At 46.2% G+C, this 19,658-nt stretch overlaps 2 protein-coding genes across 5 annotated transcripts in view; one reads left to right on the forward strand and one right to left on the reverse strand.

The window, feature by feature from the left end:
• acad11 (acyl-CoA dehydrogenase family, member 11) overlaps window positions 1-19,658 on the reverse strand; it is a 244,274-nt gene that overhangs the window by 58,628 nt on the left and 165,988 nt on the right. The gene's annotated exons all lie outside the window — the stretch shown is intronic.
• Window positions 1-19,658, forward strand: part of LOC140464864 (atypical chemokine receptor 4-like) — a 37,115-nt gene that overhangs the window by 11,144 nt on the left and 6,313 nt on the right. The window contains exon 2 of one of the 3 annotated variants that reach the window (XM_072560419.1): window positions 843-1,265. The gene's annotated coding sequence lies outside the window, so the exon portion shown is untranslated. Of the gene's footprint in view, window positions 1-820; window positions 1,266-1,585; window positions 1,759-19,658 lie in introns of those variants that run through there. The other 2 variants (XM_072560418.1, XM_072560420.1) reach the window with 2 other exon arrangements.

The raw sequence follows: 19,658 nt of genomic DNA on the forward strand, positions 1-19,658 counted from the left end.
TAATGAACACAAATAAAACAGAATAGCTCTATAAGCAAAAAGGGGCCTCTTTAACATAAAGTCCTACAATTGTATCGTGCCTTTTAAGCCACTATCTCAAAGCACTTTACAGCTAACCAGATACATTTTCAAGGATGATTGCTCCAGTAACATCAGCAATGTAGCAGCCACAAGTCCCTACCAGTGGAAATATGGCCATGACCAGATAACTGGGTTTCATTTTGTGATTTATTTTGAGGGGTTAATATTTGTCAGGACACTGGACAGAATGCCCCTGGACTTCTTTGTGTCCTGGGATCTTTTACACAGACTCAAGAGGGCATGTACAGTCTTGGTCACTGTCAAAACATAGAAACGGCTGAGGTAGGCCATTTGGCCCTTCAAGCCTGCTCCACCATCCACAGTTGATCATCTAGAAACCCCCGTCCAGAAGAGAGACAACAAAAGGGAAGATTCATTGATAAGTTGTTTTTAATTATTACTTTTGAATACGGTGATATATTGAAAAATATCACTCGTGCTAAAGATCAATGTAACTTGGTTCTGTTTTTGATTTACTGTTTGCTACTTTGGAAAATGTTTGGCAAACACTTTTTTTTTCCATAAATTTAATACATTACTCATTTAAAATACAGTTGCTAATCCAATTTTAATATCTCCCATTGCACTAATATGTGTTTCCAGCTTATCTTTCGGAGCCTCTTGCTTTGAAGCTGCATCTTATTTATTACACTTTTCTGAATCAGAGCCAAACTTTCACAGCTCCCTCTACCCGTGCAATCTCGGTAGCTCACAGGTTAAAAGCAGCAATTGCCTTCACAAGGAGAGCCTTTTTCTTTCAGAGGATACAACAGGGCTGGTCATCAGCTATGAAAACAAGCAGCTAAATCCAGGGAGTACGATCATCTTCAGTCGCAAACATCCTCATTGGGGGAAATGAGCCCACAACAAAAGGATATTTCAAACAGCACAATCTACTGGGTAGAGCAGCAATAAACATGCTGTAGGCACAGGAACTGTTCAGGAGCACTTTATCTCTCTGGCTGCTGTTGGAACACCCCGCCCCACCGAGTGCTGTAAAGACATTTCTCTGGGCCGTCCCAGACAATGAAAAGTTTCCTGGGAAACTTCTGATAAAGGAGACAGTAGCAGCTGAAACGCACGATTCCTGTCTTGAACCTGCCCACCACAGAGTCGGTCTTTCACGACGGCAGGCTGCCACATTTAAGAGAGACAAAAAAGCAGGAGGGAAACTCAACTGATAAGTAAGTTACTCCGCTTTTGAATTACTTTTACTTCAAAAGACATCAGGAAAAGGACTTACAATTAAGACATTAGATTTTTTTTAAAATCACTCGTGAGATCTGAGTGCTGCTGGCTGAGCCAGAATTTATCGCTCGTCCCTAGTTGCCCCTTGAGAAGGTGGGGGTGAGGTGCCTTCTTGAACCACTGCAGTCCATGTGATGTAAGTAGACCCATTAGGGAGGGAGTTGATGATTTTGACCCAGTGACAGTGAAGGAAGGGCGATATATTCCCAAGTCAGGATGGTGAATGACTTAGAGGGGAACTTGCAGGGGGTGGTGTTCCCATGTATCTACTGCCCTTGTCCTTCCAGATGGAAGTGGCTGTGGGTTTGGAAGGTGCTGTTTAAGGTTCTTTGGTGAATTTCTGCACTGCACCTTATGGATAGTACACGTTGCTGCTACTGAGCATTGGTGGTGGAGGGAGTGGATGCTTGTGGATATAATGCCAATCAGGTAGGCTGCTTTGTCCCAGATGGTATCAAGCTTCCTGAATGTTGTTGGAACTGCACCCATCCAGGTGGGTGGGGAGTATTCCATCACACTCCTGACTTGTACTTGTACAGGAGTCAGGAGGTGAGTTACTCACATTTGAGTGATTTGAGGGTCATTCTACGTAATGCAATTTTCATTTGTTATTACAATCCTGTTCACCCTGCTTTTATACATCAGCCTCACAGTTCAAATTGTAGATAATGCTGGTTAGATTTTAAATAAAAGTAACTCCCTGCTTGAAAAAAAAGTCTTAATTTCCGATGCTGGCAGTCTATAATTGGCGAGGTGTTACAAGAATTTGCACTTATATTTCAGCCACGTGCAATCCTTATCAATGATTTAGATGAGGCATTGAGTTCAAGTTTGCTGATGATCCAAAGCCCGGTTGAAAAGTTGACGATGAAGAGGACACATCGAGGCTATAAATGTTACAGAGGCAGCTTACATAGGTCAGCAAAAATATGGTGGGTGGAATATAACATGGGAAAGTGTGAACTCATTCACTCTGGAAGGGAATCTAGAAAAGTCAAACGTTTGTATTCAAAGTAGCTTGGATGTCCTTATATGCAAAGTTTGCAGGCAGGTACATAAGCAATGAGGAAAGCAAGCAGTGCTTGTCTTTATTACAAGAGGATTAGAGTCTGAGAGTGAAGACGGCTTTCTGCAATTATACAGGACATTGAATGCGAGCCCACATGGAGTGTTGTGTACAGTTTTGGACCCATCACTACAAGAAAGGCACACTTGCCTTGGAGAGAGTTCAACAAAGGTTCAACAGATTTATGATAGGAATGAGAGGATTGTCCTTTGAAAAGGTTACCTCAGAGTACAACGGGATCTTGATCAGATGGGCCTTTAGACCAAGGAATGGCAGATTTAATTTAATTTAGATAAATGCAAGGTACTGTACTTTGGAAAGGCAAATCAGAGCAGGACGTATACACTTAATGGTAAGGTCCTGGGGAGTGTTCCTGAACAAAGAGGCCTTGGAGTGCAGGTTCATAGTTCCTTGAAAGTAGAGTCAAGGGTAGATAGGAGAGTGAAGTGGGCATTTGGTACACGTCAGGAGCTATAAATAAATCTCCATCAAATCTTTGAATACAAAGTTAGCCACATCTAGTTCTTATCTTACAGGATGTGGAGGTGCATGTGTTGGACTGGGTTGGACAAGGTCAAAAATCACATGACCCCAGGTGTTAGTGAGTAGCAAATGAAAGAGGAGCAGAGCTCCGAAAGCTTGCGTTTTCAAATAAACCTGTTGGACTATAACCTGGTGTCATGTGAGTTTTGACCTTATCTTATAGGAGCATTCACTGTATGAGATACATTAACCCTGTCGGAGGCAGAGCCCACACACCACAGTTAGATCAATTCTGTGGACATGAGTGGCTCGATTAATCACTCATTGCTTTGAAAACATTGCCCCACTGAACAAAACGGTGGAGAACTGCTACATGAGAACTCATTTCTGAGCAAGCCTTTGCACTGTCTAAGCATGGGAAAGCGGTTTAGATTTCATTAAAGACCGTACAGATTCTGAACATAAATGGAACATGTAACTTGGGTGGCTGCATCAGGTTTTTCATCAGTTGTAGGGTTTGGTTTTTACCAGACAGCACACAGCACTGATTATGTCTGGCTGACTGGATGGCTTATCTTTACAGGGATCTGGAAGTAATTTAGAAATGGAATCCAACACAGGCATACCCAGTTGGCAGTGTTTATGCGTGTGTTTAAAATAACAGAACTGTGGGCTCTTATTCACCCTCTGTGATGCTCACATCCCACTCATAATTTAGTGCAAAACATTGACGTGAGTACTGCACTGTCAGAGATCCTGGCTTTTGGATGAAAAAAACTAGAGGGCATAGGTTTAGGGTGAGAGGGGAAAGATATAAAAGGGACCTGAGGGGCAACTTTTCCACACAGAGGGTGGTGCACGGATGGAAGGAGCTGCCAGAGGCTGTTACAATTACAACATTTAAAAGGCATCTGAATATATGGGCATCTAGGTATATGAATAGGAAGGGTTTGGAGGGATATGAACCAAGTGCTGGCAGGTGGGACTAGATTGGTTTAGGATATCTGGTCAGCATGGACAGGTTGGACCGAAGGGTCTGTTTCCATGCTGTACATCTCTATGATTCTCTGTTAAACATGGGCCTCACTTGCCTGATTAGATTAGATTCCCTACAGTGTGGAAACAGGCCCTTCGGCCCAACAAGTCCATACCGACCCTCCGAAGAGTAACCCACCCAGACCCATTTCCCTCTGACTAACACACCTAACACTATGGACAACTTAGCAAGGCCAATTCATCTGACCTGCACATCTGTGAACCCACGCAGACACGGGGTGAATAAGACCATAAGACCACACAGACAGTCGCCTCAGGTGGGAATTGAACCCGGGTCCCTAATGCAGTGAGACAGCAGTGCTAACCATTGAGCCACCCTGCCACCCCTACATTGTATGGATATCAAAGATCCTGTGGCCACTTATCTGAAAGGAGAGCTGGGGAGTTACAACCCCCACCCCCCCCCCCCCCCCCCACCTCCGTCCCCTGGCCAATATTTACCACGCAATCAACATCACCTCAAACACGATTATTTGGCCATGTGCTCATTGCTGCTCGTCAGAGCTCGCGACGTGAGACTCAACATCATGTTTCCTACTTTGCAACACTGACTGCACTTCAAAGAAGCACCTCACTGGTTCTGAAGCTCTTTGGGATGTTCGGTGGCTCGTTGAAATATGTTACATAGAAGGCAAGCAGCAGGGATGGGAGCAGTGTTCCTGCCTCTGAGACAGAGGTCTGGTTTCAAATCCCAGGACCTAATGGTCAAAGAAGATGCATTCACAATAAGCCCAGACAAGTTGATCACTAGCCTGCAATCCTTATAGCAGGCAGTAAAACAGGGGCACTCCCCTGGTAAACCAGAATACTGTGGGATTTACAGCACTACAGCCTCCCCATGTTTAAAAAAAAAATTCCATGGGCACATTCTCTGTCACAAATATCCCCCTCACTTCAAGATTTAAAACGCATTTGGATGGGTATACGAATAGGAAGGGTTTAGAGGGATATGGGCCGGGTGCTGGCAGGTGAGACTAGATTGGGCTGGGATACCTGGTCGGCATGGACGGGTTGGACCGAAGGGTCTGTTTCTGTGCTGTACATCTCTATGACTCTATGAAGACTGTAAGAAGATGAAATGTACAAGCTGTTTTTGTTTTACTTTGCATGAAAATTATTTTCAGTGCTCAGGCGTGAAACTTGTCTCTGCTATCTGCTTTGATTAATGCAACTCAAGAGGATGAAAAATGTGAACATTCTTGGATCAAAGCATTTAAAAAACAATGGAGTGGCCCACACAGCAGCATTCAATTTTCTTTGTTACAGTCCACAAATGCTCAGCGTGATTGCAGATTTGAAAAACAAAATGACTCTCAAGGCCATATGTTTTAAACAAGAGGATAAACCGGGGAGCTAAAAGAATTGCAAATTTCTGAAGTTGTAGCAACTAGCTGCAGAGAAACACAGAGTATTGGGCGTGCCTTGTGTGAGTTAATAGCAGAAAACTCTCTGAAAACACTGAGCATTTCAACCTTTCAGAGTTTTTGGAATTTCTAAGAATCGTCACAACCAGTTCAAGCAGGCAAGCCAAGTTCTTAGAAGTGAGAAAGTCCAGCAGTTTGGTTGTGCATTGTGTCCACAATCCTACCAGTGAGCGAGGCAGGAGTGTGGCTATTTGGGCCATTTCCATTGAGGTCTTTGTGCTGTGCAGAGAAACATTGAATTATTGAGGGGCAAAATGAGGTCCAATTGCACCTTCTTATGAAAGGGACAAAAAGGCATCGATTTTGCACAGCTACATCAGAAGTACAGCTGACGCTAAGTTTGGCTCGCCTGATTATTTTGACTTCCTGCATGGCTTCCTGCACCAGGCCTCAGTGACTTTGCACATGCATTGAGGACCATCTTCCACCAGCCCCCAGCGCCTCTTTCTGTCCATGGAATGTGAGTGCTGCTCACTAGACCAACATTCATTATCTATCCTTAACTGCCCAGAAGGCAAATAAGAGTCAGCCGTATTGCTGTGGGTCTGGAGTCACATGCAAGCCGGGTCAACAGGTTGGTTTTTAATGAAAATCAGCAGTAGTTATACGATCACCCTCGGGACAGCTTTTTATTGAATTGAATCTCCTCCATTAATGTTACCACTGACTCCCTCTCCTCCCCTCTTTCTTTTACTGTGCCATAAGAGGGCCCCTACATTTCTGCTGGGTTTTTTTTCAACCTATTTTCCTAATCGACCTGTTTAACGATGTTGCTCTGCCCCCTCTTACCTCACCACATTAAGTCAGAGCAGTTGGCTTACCTGCCCTGATTATCAGCCTTAATAATAATCCATGCAATAAGATGGCTGAAGAACCTCGATTAACAGTAAAACCCCAACAAACACTCCATTCCTGCAGATTCCAGCATACTGAATGCATCGATTTTAATAATCGTTGGGAAAAGACAAGATTAGATCCTAAGCAAGTTGAAATCCAGGGCGTGTTCACTTCTTGACTTGTATTTTTTGCTACTAAACAGCGTGTGCATCACAGCCAAGGCCAAGGAGATGGGGATGCTCTGACTTGGAATAAGAACATGAGACACAGTAACGAAAGAAAGAATTGGCCATGCTAAATTGCCCATGGTGTTAGGTGTTTAGTCAAGGGTAAATGTGAGGAGATGGGTCTGGGTGGATAACTCTTTGGAGGGTCCGTGTGGACTTGTTGGGCCGAAGGGCCTGTTTTCACACTGTAGGGAATCTAATCTATAGGTGCAGAGTCCTCCAACATTCCTCATATGTTAAGCTTTTTATTGCTGGGACCATTCTCGTGAATGGAGGGATGGCCACAATGACATCGGCCATGATCTTATCGACTGACGGAGTGTCCGGTTTGGGGGAGAGGGGCCGATGTCATTGTGGCCATCCCTCCACTTTCCTGCCGGTCCTTCATAACTCTTGACTTCCTTGTCAATCAAAGTCTGACTGATGCAACCTTGAATACATTCAATGATCCAGCCTCCGCTACTCTCTGGGGTAGAGAATTCCAAAGGTTAAAAACACTGAGACAAAATTCCTTCCCATCTCCATTCACGAGAATGGTCCCAGCAAAGAAAAGTTTAACATATGAGGAATGTTAGAGGACTCTGCATCTATATTTTTGATGAGATTAGATTCCCATCAGTGTGAAAACAGACCCTTCTGCCCAACAAGTCCACACTGACCCTCCGAAGAGTTACTGACCCAGACTCGTCTCCCCACATTAATCCCTGACTAAAACACCTAACACCATGGGCTATTTAGCATGGCCAATTCACCTAACCTTCACATCTTTTGGACAGTGGGAAGAAACCAGAGCACCCGGAGGAAACCCACACAGACACGGGGAGAACGTGCAAACTCCACACAGACAGTCACCCGAGGCTGGAATCGAACCTGGGTCCCTGGTGCTATGAGGCAGCAGCGCTAACCACTGAGCCACCACACCAACCTTGATGGAGTTTAGAAGGATGAAGGGGGAATCTAATTGAAACATACAGAATACTGAATGACCTGGACAGAGTGGATGATGGGAAGATGTTTCCATTGGCAGGAGAGACTAGGAGGGCAAGCCTGAGAGGAAAGGGTAGTACCCTTTATAACAGAGATAAAGAGAAATCTCTTCAGCCAGAGAGTGGTGAATCTATGGAATTCATTGCCACAGAGGCTGTGAAGGCCAGGTCATTGAGTATATTTAAGAATGAGATAGATAGGTTCTTGAGTATCAAGGGTTACAGGGAGAAAGCGGGAGAATGGTGTTGAGAAAATTGTCAGCCATGATTGAATAGAGGAACAGGCATGATGGGCCAAATGGCTTAATTTCTGCTCCTTTCTGGCCTTATGGTCTTAAATGGGAAGCCCCTTATCTTGAAACCGTGAAATCCTAGTTCCGGATACCCCCATTAGAGGAAACATCCTCTTGGCATACAGCCTGCGGAGGACCCTCATGTCTCCACATAATCACCTCTTGTCCTTCATCTTTAAACTCCGATGGATTGAATTAACTTGCTCAACCTTTCCTCACAAGGGGAACCTGTCGAACCCAGGAATCAGGGGAGAGAGCTTCTCTGAACTGTCTCCAAAGCAGGATACAATCCGACTCTAACAAACAACAGGAATTTAGGAGAGTACTCAGGGGGAAGCTGGGCGGATGGAGAATCAAAGAGTCAAAATCGTGGACAGCTGACAACCTGGCCAGGCAAAATAGGAGACACAACAGGTCATTCTCCAGGAAATTAACAACATGGGCATTAAATATGATTGTGGTTTCGCTAAATCTGATGGATTCATTCCAAAATTCCTTCTAGCATTCAGTCCCATACACATCAGCACATAATAATGGGGGTGTGATGGGAGACAGATACAAATTCCTATGTCATGATGTTTAGTGAGTCGTAAATTTTTACAAAAGAGCTTCCAGAAACCAGGAGCTCAACAAGACACAGATGATACATCTGTGGACAGAACTCAGAGCTGTCAAGTGACCCGAAACGTTAACTCTGATTTCTCTCCACAGATGCTGCCGGACCTGCTGAGCTTTTCCAGCAATTTCTGGTTTTCAGCCGTTTTTATTTTGGTTTTTAGGAAACAGACGAAGTTAATTTGGCCAAAGGTTTTAACTCAACTAGTGGGGTCTTGCAACACAGTGGTACTGTCCCTGCCTCTGAACCTGGGGTCAATTCCACCGACACTGGACGTGTGTAATAACATCGCTCTGAACAGATTGATTTTAGGAATTACTCTGAACCATACTGGTTGAATGAATCAGTGACTCATCTCACTGTGAAACATACTCATGTCAGGACTTGTGGCTCGATGGGCTGAACATCCTGTTTCTCATTCTAAATCTTGCTACCATTGCCCGGAGCCTCACCTGCAGGGTTATGTACAGTTTTGATCTCCTTATCTAAGGAAGGATATACTTGGAGAGAGGATTGTTTTATATACTTGGAGAGAAGATTGAGGGAAGTGAGGCTATATTTTTACATAACTCACAAAATTCTTATGGGGTGGATGCAGATAGGATGTTCCCCTTGGCTAGTGACTCTAGGATTAGGACACATCAGCACAAATCTACCTAACCTTAGGCACATCTTTGAATTGTGGGAGGAAACCCACGGGCAGAAGGTGCAAACTCCACACAGACAGTTGCCTGAGGCTGGAATTGAACCTGGGTCCCTGGTGCTGTGAGGTAACAGTGCTAACCACTGAGCCACCGCATCACCCCATTTAGGATTAAGCTGAGGAGGAATTCCTTCACTCAGAGGATGGAGAATCTTTGGACATCCCCCCCCCCCCCCCCAATTCTGAGGCTTGAGGAAGCTCAATCACCGAGTATGTTTAAGACATACACTTCTGCAGAATAATGGCCTAAAGAGACAGGGAGATGGTACGCCAAACTGGCATTGAGGACCACAATCTCAAATGGGTTGAAAGTCAAGAGTGTGGTGCTGGAAAATCACAGCAGGTCAGGAAGCATCCAAGGTGCAGGAGAATCGACGTTTTGGGCATAAGGCCTTCATCAGGATTCCTTATGCCCGAAACGTCGACTGCCCTGTTCCTCGGATGCTGCCTGACCTGCTGTGCTTTTCCAGCGTCACAGTCTCAACTCTGATCACTAGCATCTGCAGTCCTCATTTTCTCCTCAACGGGTTGAAAGGGCTCCTGCTCTTATCACATTGCTATTTGTGGGAAAATTGGCTGTGGTCTTTTCTGCATTTTGACCACGACATCAAAGTACATCATTGAATGTGAAGCCCTTTGAAATGTCTGGTGCACTAGAGTTGCTACAGAATGCAAGTCCATCCATCGTAAATAGTTCCACAGAATGACTTAGCATCTCGATGGTGGTGCTTTGTTCTGAATAGCTGATAGATGTCAGTGAGGGATGATTGAAACCTGTACTGCAGCGTTCTTAGGAATTGTCAGGTCACACCAAGGGGAGATGTCCACTATTGCTGCACTTTTTTAAGAAACTGAAGTCCAGGCTTCGGGAAATCGTTCCAATTGTATTTGGCATCTTGTGCTGGGAGGCAGGAGCTGGATTTCAGGCAGCAGAGGTGTGAGGGGGAACTGGTCAGTGAGGAAGCACAGCCTGAAGTGGGTGCTGGGGCTGGCCCGGGTTGTATGGGCTGTTGGGGAGGAGGAGAATTCCTCAACAGAGCCCAGAATGGCACTGCTCCTTCTACTGAGATGAAGGACAGCTCACAGAATGGCCACTGAAGGAGACCATTTGGCCCGTCCTTTCTGTGCTGGCTCACAAAGGAGCAATTTCGCCGGTGCCAGTGCGCAGCCTATTCCACATCCTTTCTTTTCAACTGACGATCCTTTTCAGCAGCTCCACCTCACTGTCAGCACATTCCTGATCCTCACCACTCACTGGGCGGCCTAAACCTTCTCACCATGGTTTCTTTTGGCAGTTCCCTTAACTCCTGCATCCCCCTCGTTCTTGATTATTTCACCAATGCACATACGTTCTACTCTCACTACTCTGTATCGACCCCATGTGATATTGAAGATGCAATATCCTCTCAATAAAGTGATAGCGTTGGGCCTTATCAGTTTGAGCTTCCTGTTTCCTACCGGTCTTGTCTCAGGTTTAACATTTTGAAGTTATTTTTCATTCATTCACGGGATGAAGGCGTCATTGGTGAGGCCAGCATTTATTGCCCATCCCTAATGCCCAGAGGCCAGTTAAGGGTCAACTACATTGCTGTGGGTTTGGAGTCACATGCAGGCCCAGACCAGGTAGGCAGTTTCCTTTTCTAAAGGATATCTTTGAACCAGATGTGTTTTCCCCGACAATTGGCAATAGTTTCATGGTCATCATTAGGTACTTTTTTAAAATTATTGATTTCAAATTCCATTATCTACCATAGCGGGGTTTGAACCAGGGTCCACAGAATATTACTTGGGTCTCTGGATTAATAGGCTAGCAACTTTACCACTAGACCATTGGCTCTCCAGTAAAAGTTGGATCCCAAGCCCCATAGTGGCTAGCACTGCTGCCTCACAGCGCCAGGGATCTGGGTTCAATCCCAGCCTCAGGCGACTGTCTGTCTGTATGGAGTTTGCACATTCTCCCCGTGTCTGTGTGGGTTTCCTCCCTCAATCCAATGATGTGCAGGATCGGGTGGATTGGCTATGGGAAACTCAGGGTTACAAGATCTGGCTGAGACGTTCTTTGGAGGGTCGGTGCAGACCTGATCATCTGAATGGCCTCCTTTTGCACTGACGGGAGTCTATGATTCCATTCTATAATGTAAATATCAATCAGAATGCGCCGCTCTGCCTGGGGTAGGCTCATCGCCATCACTGGAGACACCACCAGTTCAAACAGTGGCAAGTGGGAGCAGGTCACACAGGCAGAAGGAAGTCTATGACCATAGACCGTAAGCCATAGGAGCAGAAATTAGGCCACTCAGCCCATCGAGTCTGCTCCGCCGTTCAGTCATGGCTGATAAGTTTCTCAACCCCATCATCCCCTTTTCTCCCTATAACCTTTGACCTTATGACTGCCATATTAACCACCATCTAAATGCCCCCCCCCGCTCCTGGCTTGACGGCCACTTTTAAAATCAGGCCCATCTCACTCCCCTGAAGCAAGTCTAAAAAGTGCGTCATCCCGCACCCGACCCCTCCAGGTTCAGCACTGGAAGAAAGGTTTGTGCTGCATTTTATAAAACATACAAACGAGGAATGAGAGTAGGCCCTTCCAATCAGTTCTGTAAGATCATGGCTGATCTGACTTTAACCTCAACTCTACATTCCTGCATAGCCCCAATAACCTTTCACCCCCTCGGTACCAAGAAATTATCTCCCTCTGCCTTCAAAAGATTTACAGGTACTGCATCCACTTCCTTTTGAGAAAGGGAATTGCGAAGACTCTGAGCTCCCTGAGAGTAAAAAACCTTTCCTCATCTCCATTTTAAATGGGCACGCCCTCATTGTAAGCGTTTGTAAACTGAGAAAAGAGATCCGGAGAGATTATCTACGTTCCGAGCAATGCTTCATTGATGTTGCTACGTCACAATCATTATCCAGCTCACCATCTCAAAAGTTCAGATAAACAGCAAGACATCTTTGAAGATGATGAATCACTGGGTGAACAGTCAAGTGAATGGGCCCCAAACAGGGGAGCAGCAATCACACTGGCCATTAGATTTACTGAAGATTTAATTTTCATGGTGATTATTTCTCCAATCTGCGAGTGATGGATCTTCACACTGCCTTTGGCAGCGACTTTACTCACTAATCTACGAACCGACTGCACTTCTACAAGTACAGGGTCAAAGTAAACTTCATTCGTGCACCATAAATGTTATTTTCTCTTCCCGTGTCTATCCAGCAATCTAAAATACTGTTTGCACTTCAGCTTGCTCTGCAAAACGTAAATCCTCAGCACTGCCCACACCGAAAGCTTTTCCTCCGTTATATCACTTATGGTGAGAACAGCCTTCTCATGTTGCGGCTGTACAGGACACTGGTTAGATCACTGTTGGAATATTGTGTGCAATTCTGGTCTCCTTCCAATCGGAAAGATGTTGTGAAACTTGAAAGGGTTCAGAAAAGATTTACAAGGATGTTGCCAGGGTTGGAGGATTTGAGCTATAGGGAGAGGTTGAACAGGCTGGGGCTGTTTTCCCTGGAGCGTCAGAGGCTGAGAGGTGACCTTATAGAGATTTATAAAATCATGAGGGGCATGGATAGGATAAATAGATAAAGTCTTTTCCCTGGGGTCGGGGTGTGCAGAACAAGAGGGCATAGGTTTAGGGTGAGAGGGGAAAGATATAAAAGACACCTATGGGGCAACTTTTTCACTCAGAGGATGGTACGTTTGTGAGAATGAGCTGCCAGAGGAAGTGATGGAGGCTGGTACTATTGCAACAGTTAAAAGGCATCTGGATGGGTTTATGAATAAGAAGGGTTTGGGGGGGATATGGGTAAGGTGCTGGCAGGTGGGATATCTGGTCGGCATGGACAAGTTGGACCGAAGGGTCTGTTTCAGTGCATCTCTATGACTCTATAACTTCTGCACGTTTGACTTCTTGCACCTCGGGTCAGGCAAACCTTTGCACAGAGTATTGAGTTGTGACATGAATGGACGACATAATTTTCTTACTCCTCTCCCAAAAATACAAACTTTTCTGCACCATTTCCCCACTGTTTGCTTTCTGCTTCGTGCACAGATTCTCGTGCACAGAGATTCTCAAGCATAGCTGGGTCTCTCAGTCTTCATTTGGCACATAACTGAATTCACAGTAAATACTTTCTCCCCTTCCTCTGCAGAAAGTGCTAACTGATATAACCTTCGACATGTGATATAAATCTCTCCAATTAAATGTTTAGTTATCATTTAGTCATACAGAACTTGTACATAGCTAAACAAAAAGACACATTTTGACAAAACTGTTAGTCTTGCGCACATCAGGACAATTTGCAAGAAACACCAAAGGGTAAATTATCTTTTATGGGGTAAAGCAAAATAAAGAACTATGGATGCTGAAGATCTGAACCAAAAACAGAAACTCAGCAGGTCTGGCAGCATCTACAGAGAGAAAGCAGAGTTAACATTTTGGGGCCAGTGGCCCTTTTTCAGAATTGATTGCAGCTAGACACAGATGGTGGAGACGGAGCTCAGAGAGAGAAAAAGTAAGCTAGGTAAACAAAGGGATGAATGAGGGTAAGCCAGGGAAGGAGAAAGCTGATAATGGGGACCATGGGTTGGCTGTGCTGACAGGGCCTGGGGCGTGAGGATGGGGAAGGAGGTATTCGGAGTCTAAAATTATTGAACTGGACGTTGAGTGTGGAGGCAGCAGGGTCCCAGTTGGGAAATGAAATGTGGATCTTCCAGCTTGCACTGATCCTCGGTGTAGAACTGTAGCAGGTCTGAGACAGAGAGGTTCGCTGGGGAATGCACTGGGGAGTTGGCGAGGGACACACTGGGGTGTTGGCTAGGGAATGCACTGGGGTGTTGTCTGGGGAACGCACTGGGGTGTTGGCTGGGGAATGCACTGGGGTGTTGGCTGGGGGACACACTGGGGTGTTGGCTGGGGAATGCACTGGGGTGTTGGCCGGGGAATGCACTGGGGTGTTGGCCAGGGAACGCACTGGGGTGTTGGCCGGGGAACGCACTGGGGTGTTGGCTGGGGAACGCACTGGGGTGTTGGCTGGGGAACGCACTGGGGTGTTGGCTGGGGAACGCACTGGGCTATTGGTTAGGGAACACACTGGGGGGGGTTGACTGGGGAACACACTGGGGGGTTGACTGGGGAACACACTGGGTGGTTGACTGGGGAACACACTGGGGGGGTTGGCTGGGGAACACACTGGGGGAACACACTGGGGTGTTGGCTGGTGAACACACTGGGGGGTTAACTGGGGAATATTCTGGGGGGTTGGCTAGGGGACACACTGGGAGGTTGACTGGGAAACACATGGGGGAACACACTGGGGTGTTTGCTGGTGAACGTACTGGAGTGTTGGCTGGGGAACACACTGGGGGGTTGATTGGGGAACACACTGGGTTGTTGACTGGGGAACACACTGGGGGGTTGATTGGGGAACACACTGGGTTGTTGACTGGGGAACACACTGGGGGCGGTTGGCTGGAGAACACACTGTGGTGTTGGCTGGGGAACACGCTGGGAAGGGTTGGCTGGGGAACACACTGTGGTGTTGCCTGGGGAACACGCTGGGAAGGGTTGGCTGGGGAACACACTGGGGTGTTGGGTGGGGAACGCACTGGGTTTTCGGCTCGGGAACACACTGGGGGCGTTGGCGGGGAACGCACTGGGGAACGCACTGAGTTGTCGGCTGGAGAACACATGGGGGGGTTGACTGGGGAACACACTGGGTTATTGAAGTGGCGGGCAATTGGAAGCTTGGGGCCATTAATGAGGAGTTTGGGAGTTGAACCTATGAACAGGGAAGATAAGCTAGCTTGTGTCAAGGGTATGAGAGAGGAGAGCTGATTAGTTGGTAGATGGACTCTGATAGATAGACACATTGCCACAGAGAATGCCTGACAGTTAGATGATGACTGACAGTTAATTCCCATAACAATGGGGACCCTGGCAGCTGAGAGACTTTTTTTTAATTTCATGTTTTATAAAGTTGTAGAGAGGTTTTACAACTTCAGGGACAGAGAAATTATAGTAAAGTTATAAAGTCCACCTTCTCTCCGCAATTGTGCAGGACTTTTGCCCTCAATTTGGGGCAAGTCACTGACTGTTCACCTGCACCATGCAGGTTTCTGACACCCATTTCATGTCAAAGGGAAAATCCATCCCTCAGGCATCAAGAGGATTGAGGCGTTTTGCCCGGAACTCGCTTATGAAGTCTTACTTCCAAAGTTTAACTAAATATTCCCCTCAAAGGTTTTACACCCCCATGGCCACCGAATTTGCCTGTGTTTAGGAAACTATAACAAACTCGAGTTGTTTTTGAAGCATTCTGAGGTGCGTTAAAATGCAAGTATTTCCTTTTCTTCCCCAATCATTATCAGCTGCAGGTTGTAGCACTTACTGCAAAACGCTCAATTTCTCACATACACAACCTCAAAAATGCAAAATTGAGCAAGGCAGCCACGCTCCAGTAAGCTGCCTCACCCAGTTCCAAAGCAGAGGGGAGGAAAAGAAGTTAGCTGGGGATTTTTTTTTTCAATGACCTTGTGTTGCCTTGTGACAACTATGGGCATTAATAGTAACAGTGATGCTCGGTTCAAGCTCACAACCTGATGAACTGACTGGTGTATCAGTCTAAAAGTGATCAGCCTGGAGTTTCATTCTAACTGAAATGGGTGGCAGCAAGCCAAGAGTTAACTGTAAACTGTCAAGAGTTCTGTACTGGGACAGTGTAGACATAAATATATACAAGCCCTCTACCCCCCCCCCCCCCCCCACCCCCCACCCCCACCACACAGATAAGCCAGTGTGCACCATCGAATTATTTTGATCTGAATACTGGGGGGGGGGGATATCCAATGCTCCCAGATTCAGACACAAGATGTGCGCGGAGGGTCTCTGAAGTGAGTCTTCTCTGGGCATGGAGGGGTAGCAGATGACGAAAAATGGTTCGACAGTCCAGCCCACGATTCCCCTGCCGCACCCTTCCCCCACCCCCACCAAACACCCACCTACTGCAAGCAAGGGTCGAAGTGAGCGGGTGTCAGAATAGGCAGCCTGCCCACCGTACTTGAAGAAACAATTCCGGCTCCATTGAGCCGGTCACCCACCTGAATGACCCACCCCGCGCCATTTTCTTATCGACCTGTTCAGCGTTGCCATTACGCAGCCTCTGTGTATTTGAACCCGGGCCTCCTGGCTCAGAGATAGGGTCAGTACCACTGCGCCACAATGCCCTATTACAAGGCTGTGCAGGCAGACATGCTTAAACACCAGAGGTTAAAGGTTGGTTAGACAGTGTTGGAGTCGATTTTATAGAGTCATAGAGATGTACAGCACGGAAACAGACCCTTCAATCCAACTTGCCCATGCCAACTAGATATTCTAATCTGACCTAGTCTCATTTACCAGCACTTGGCCGATGTCCCTCTAAACCCCTCCTAATCTTATACCGATTCAGATAGCTTTTAAATGTTGTAACTGTACTAGCCTCCACCACTTCCTCTGGCAGCTCATTCCACACTTGCACCACCCTCTGTATGAAAACGTTGCCCCTTAGATCCCTTTTAAATCTCTCCCCTCTCACCGTAAACCTATGCTCTCTAGTTCTGGACTCCCCTTTCCCAGGGAAAAGGCCTTGTCTCTTCACCTTATACATGCCTCTCGTGATTTTTTTCTTTTAATACAGAGTTTTATTTCAATTTGCAAATCACAAACAACTATCAGGCCTGATTGTATGATGGATGATATGTTTTGTTTAAAGTTGTTAAAGTAGGGCAGGAAGGAAAGGAAGGTGTCTGTTATCAGAGGGTCAAAGGGGATTTCCCCTACCAGCCATTAATACCACCACCAGTATCCTCTCCACCAAGAATTAAAACCTAACCCTTCATTCACTCCTTCCCCAAGATGCCCAATGCCCCTGACTCACTCGCGTTGCCCATCTATTGGAACTTCAACCTGGAATTGCCCACTGCTGGACCCTTGGTGATGCAGGTGCTGCTCAGATTGGCAGATAGCTCCCATGGGTGGGGCTGCAGGTCCTGCGCTCATTGGGCCCTCAATGAACGTGGCTCAGCTCGCCACCACCTGGAGGCATGCCATTAGCCCTGCCATCCCTCCACCCGCACCCAAACCAAATGAGCCCAGGGCATGCCTAAACCAGGCAAACCACACGACAAGTGATTGTGCAGAGCTTCACAGCTCGCCAACTGACCTTCATAGCAGGCCTTCAAACGCATCCTCCTCTGGAAACTTCCAGTGGACACTGGGAGCTCTGCAGAGAACGACAGTGCGCAGGAAGATGTCGTTCAAAAGCAGCTCTTCAAAAGGGGTGTCCAATGTGTGTCCTGCTGCTTGGTTCTACCCTGTTCAAACTTGCTGCCTGAAGCTTCCGCCACACGCCTTTGAGGCAGTATTTTTCCAAACCTCAACAACTCTCCACGTTAATGTCTTCCCTTCCATTCAGACTACATTGTTCAACTCAAAAGGATAGAAGCTGATTCTCCCCAGAGGTGCAGGTAGTTCATCTTTGCTTCAGAGGTTACCCTTCACTCAAGAACGTGAGTGAAAAATTCAAAGCAAACAAAGACATAACCTCGCTCTCTCATGTTGCCAATTAACATTCAGTCAGTGTCACTGCCGTGCGATCTAACAGCAGAGATTGCTTTTAAGTACTGACTATTTTGTATATTCATTGGGAGCCTCTCTATATTTAAATATCCCATTCATCAACTCAAGCAACAGCTCCACACAAATAAATTTCCTTCTCTTTGACATAGCCTTCAGAACGAGTGTGACAAGTCTGGTCATTCTTGTATTCGAGGTGACTCCTAAGTCAGGAGTCAGACTGAATATTCTCGATGAAAAATTAAGTGTTAAGAGAGTGGAGAAGCAAGTGTCTCTTCACAACAGTGTCTCTTCACAACAGTGTCTCTTCACAATAGTGTCTCTTCACAACAGTGTCTCATCACAACAGTGTCTCTTCACAACAGTGTCTCATCACAACAGTGTCTCTTCACAATAGTGTCTCTTCACAACAGTGTCTCATCACAACAGTGTCTCTTCACAACAGTGTCTCATCACAACAGTGTCTCTTCACAACAGTGTCTCTTCACAACAGCGTCTCATCACAAGTGTCTCTTCACAACAGTGTCTCTTCACATCAGTGTCTCTTCACAACATTGTCTCATCACAACAGTGTCTCTTCACAACACTGTCTCATCACAACAGTGTCTCATCACAACAGTGTCTCATCACAACAGTGTCTCATCACAACAGTGTCTCTTCATAACAGTGTCTCATCACAACAGTGTCTCACAACAGTGTCTCTTCACAACAGTGTCTCTTCACAACAGTGTCTCATCACAACAGTGTCTCTTCACAACAGTGTCTCTTCACAACAGTGTCTCATCACAACAGTGTCTCTTCACAACAGTGTCTCTTCACAACAGTGTCTCATCACAACAGTGTCTCTTCACAATAGTGTCTCTTCACAACAGTGTCTCATCATAACAGTGTCTCTTCACAACAGTGTCTCTTCACAACAGTGTCTCACAACAGTGTCTCTTCACAACAATGTCTCATCACAACAGTGTCTCTTCACAACAATGTCTCATCACAACAGTGTCTCATCACAACAAGTCACAAACACATTGAGAAGTGCACCCAATTTAAGAGCAGGCATTGGGGAATTGGCCCCATCTAGCCTGTTCTACCATACTAGAAGAATATACTTGATCTGATTACTCCACATTTCTACCTCTTCTGACAACCGGAGAGGGTTCAGAAGGGATTTCCCAGGATGTCGCCGGGAATGGAGAGCTTGAGTTATGGGGAGAGGCTGGATAGGCTGGGACTTTTTTCACTGGAGTGCAGTAGGAGGCTGAGGGGTAATCCTATGGAGGTTTACAAAATCACGAGGGACATAGATAAGGTGAATAGCAGGAGTCTTTTCCCTAGGGTGGGGGATTTCAAGACTAGGAGGCATATTTTTAAGGTGAGAGGAGAAAGATTTAAAAATGACTTTTTTTTTACACAGAGAGTGGTTTGTGTGTGGAATGAACTTCCAGAGGAAGTGGTGGATGCGGGTACAGTTACAATGTTTAAAAGACATTTGGATAAGTTCATGAATAAGAAATGTTTGGACGGATATGGGCCAAGGGCAGACAGATGGGACTAGTTCAGTTTGGGATTATGGTTGGCATGGATCGGTGGGACTGAAGGGTTGGCTTCTGTACTGTGTGACTCTGTGACTTCGGAATTCCTTATTAGTTCTGAATCTGCCTTAAACATCCAATGGCAAAAGATGTCTAGATTAGAGTGGTGCTGGAAAAGCACAGCAGGTCAGGCAGCATCCAAGGAGCCATCCAATGCTCCACTCTCCTCCACCACTGTCTGGGAGAACAGCTCTTCTTACCTTCAAAGAGTCATAGAGATGTACAGCATGGAAACAGACCCTTTGGTTGGTCCTGGGGAGTGTTACTGAACAAAGAGACCTTGGGTGTGCAGGTTCATAGCTCCTTAAAAGTAGAGTTGCAGGTGGATAGGATAGTGAGGAAGGCATTTGGACCAGCCTGCAGGGACCTGGTCAGTATGGAAACATCACCCCCTGCAAGTTCCCTCCAAGTCACTCCCCATC

Source organism: Chiloscyllium punctatum, chromosome 41 (genome assembly GCF_047496795.1).
Source record: "Chiloscyllium punctatum isolate Juve2018m chromosome 41, sChiPun1.3, whole genome shotgun sequence".
Lineage (NCBI taxonomy): Eukaryota > Metazoa > Chordata > Chondrichthyes > Orectolobiformes > Hemiscylliidae > Chiloscyllium > Chiloscyllium punctatum.